Source organism: Octopus bimaculoides, chromosome 4, assembly GCF_001194135.2.
Source record: "Octopus bimaculoides isolate UCB-OBI-ISO-001 chromosome 4, ASM119413v2, whole genome shotgun sequence".
In the NCBI taxonomy this organism is placed as follows: domain Eukaryota; kingdom Metazoa; phylum Mollusca; class Cephalopoda; order Octopoda; family Octopodidae; genus Octopus; species Octopus bimaculoides.
Window position 1 is genome coordinate 40168086 of NC_068984.1, and position 3185 is coordinate 40171270.

Sequence of the window (3185 nt, forward strand, 5' to 3'; positions counted from 1 at the left end):
CAGTCCCTCTGTGTGGCACCTTGGGAAAGTGTCTTCCATTTTAGCCTCAGGCCAACCAAAGCTTTGTGAGTGGATTTGGTAGACAGAAACTGAAAGAAGCCTGTCGTATGTGTGTGTGTGTGTGTGTGTGTTTGTACCCCCCTCCACCCCCTCCACCACTTGACAACCAGTGTTGGTGTGTTTATGTCCCTGTAAGCAAGTGGTTTGGCAAAAGAAACTAATAGAATAAGTACTAGGCTTACAAAGAATAAGTCCTGGGGTCGATTTGTTTGACTAAAGTTGTTGCTCCAGCATGGCTGCAGTTAAATAACTGCAGCAAATAAAAGAATACCGTTAAAATGGCTTATTTTGTATATGATATAGATTGTGCAGAAAAAAGTCTTTCAGATGAATTTTCCAAAAATCGAAATAGCTAAAAATGTTAACAAAGTCATTTCATTTCCAAATATGTCTTCAGTTTATTATAATTTAGAACTATTGAAGCGTTGAAATTGTAACTCCCAATCTAAATAACCATAGGATTTATAAGGATTTAGGAACTCTTGCCATACTTATCTGAAAAACTGGAATGTTATGTATTAAATATTTTTGATACCCACAGGTTTTGAACTTGTGAGTTCACACTCATTTATAATCCAGATTCATTAACTCGGAGATTAAGGGTCCCCATTTACTTAATGTTTTGATTGTTTAGCTTCCCAGTCTGTATCAGATGACCTGATGAAGACTTGTGGAAAAAATACCAGAAGATTAATGGATAGTTTATTGATAGGAGCAGGCATGACTGTGTGGTAAGAAACTTGCTTTCCAGCTACAGTTCTGGGCTCAGTTCCTCTGCGTTGCACCTTGGGCAAATGTCTTCTACTATAGCCTTGGGCTGACCAAAGCCTTGTGAGTGGATTTGGTAGATAGAAACTGAAAGAAGCCTGTTGTATGTATGTGTGTGTGTGTGTGTGTGTGTGTGTGTGTCTCCTTGTGTCTGTGTTTGTCTCCCAACCATCACTTGACAAAGAGACCAATAGAATAAGTACTAGGCTTACAAAGAATAAGTTTTGAGGTCAATTTCTTTGACTAAAACCCATTAAGGTAGTGCTACAGCATGGCCACAGTCAAATTCCTGAAACAAGAAGAATAAAAGAATACAAAGGTGAGTCACAAAGTAATGAAATTTTTATTTAACTTACTTTCTGACTGGCCCTTGTATATCCTGTATCATATATTCTTTTCTACTCTAGGTACAAGGCCCAAAATTTTTTGGGGAGAGTCGATTAGCTTGAACCCAGTATGCAACTGGTACTTAATTTATCAAACCTGAAAGGATGAAATGCAAAATTGACCTTGGCAGAATTAAAGACAGACGAAATACTGCTAAGTATTTTGCCTGCCATGGTAATGCTCCTGCCAGCTCGTCACTTTAATACCATATATTCTGTATCATATATTGTACATTGTGTATCATATATTGTGTATCATATATTGTATATCATATATTGTGTATGTTGAATGGGAGATGGCAGAACTGGTTGCATATCAAACAAAATGCCTTCTGGTTTTTAATTATGTCCCTTTGCATTCTGATTTCATAAGGCTGACTTTGCATTTCATCCTTTTTGAGGTTGATAAAGTAAATACCCCTCAGTCATTGAGGTTTAATAAATAAACTATACCTTTGAAGATAGTGTCTCAGCATGAGTAAAATTAATTAAGATATCTGTTGATGGCACAGAAAGGTTTTCGACATGTAATGGATTCAGAAGAAAAGCTTACAATAGCTCTGAATGGCTCCTGCAGTCTCTGTGTGGAGCAAAGCATCTCTGGTGTGTTTTTCACCTGAGATAAGATAAATGAATAATTATCGCTGTACGAAATAAAATAAATTGCTTGAGTTTTATTCTTTAAGGAAATTACTAACTTAAAAGAGATTGTTATAAATGAGAATTGAGCCTTACTTACAAACCTTGTAATGTTATGAGTTTACCACCTGCACTGAGGTGCTTGCCATTATGTTATGAGTCCTTTGCATAACTTAGCTAGTGGCTATTGTGGTTGAAGCATAAATGCTTTCATGTTTATTTCACAAGGATAATCAAGAATGAAAAATCTCCGGCATAGCCTTGGTTGTGAAGGTTAAAACAAATTATTGAAATAAAGAACAAGCCAAAATGATTCTAAGAGTCAATATCAGGTTCTTTTTTATGAGAATACATAAGGTAGACACACTTTAAGAACTGTATGAAGGTCTACATATTACCAATTGTCAGTCATCATATTTTTTAAACAATATTTATAAATTTATTAATATTGGGGTATTTAGTGTAGTCCATTGCTATATCTGTAAATGTAAAAAAGGTTTATTTGGAAGACTTCAAATATTTGTTCATTAAGTTGAGTTGTGTGAATAGTGACTTGAACTAATTGACATGAAAAATGTTCTAATTGTGTGGAGATCTCATTAAAATATACAAAATGATGAAATGATATGTTGATGTGGATTATAGAAATTATACTCTATAAAATGGAAGGAACATTTTATAGCCATTATCTCAACATGTATTTCTAATTGGTATGTCTTTACTAATCAATTTTATAAATTAACTATCTAAAGATTTCTGAATCGAAACAGCTGTCAGAGATGTTGTCATATTTTATAATTAATAAATAATTTTGTTAATTACCTCTCCATTTTCTCCTTATTCTTTAAATATATAAATATATGAACCATGGTTACCTTATAGTTGAACTTTCTACAGATTGGTAACTAACCAGTATTTTCATTGGATTTATGATCCCTTAATGAGGTTTATTACCTTTACTTGATTATATATATATATATATATATATATATATAATGTGTGTGTGAATATATATATATATATATATATATATATATACATAATGTGTGAGTGTGTGAATATATATATATATATATATACATAATGTGTGAGTGTATATATGTATATATATTTTTGCCCATGTAATGACACACATGCTATTCTCTTGACTGTCTGCTTCTCTGGACTTTTTTCCCTTTATTCAATGTAGAACCATGCTCAAAGTGTTATAATTTTACTCCTGTTTTTCCTTCAACAACTTTCATTGACTTTTGTTGATTTTTAAATTTCTTTTTGTTCTTGAATTTGCTTTTATATATATATATATATATATATATATATATATATATATAT

General features: G+C 32.5%; 1 protein-coding gene across 3 annotated transcripts in view; it reads left to right on the forward strand.

Moving 5' to 3' along the window:
* Positions 1-3185, forward strand: part of LOC106880460 (RAB11-binding protein RELCH homolog) — a 239119-nt gene that overhangs the window by 86386 nt on the left and 149548 nt on the right. The gene's annotated exons all lie outside the window — the stretch shown is intronic.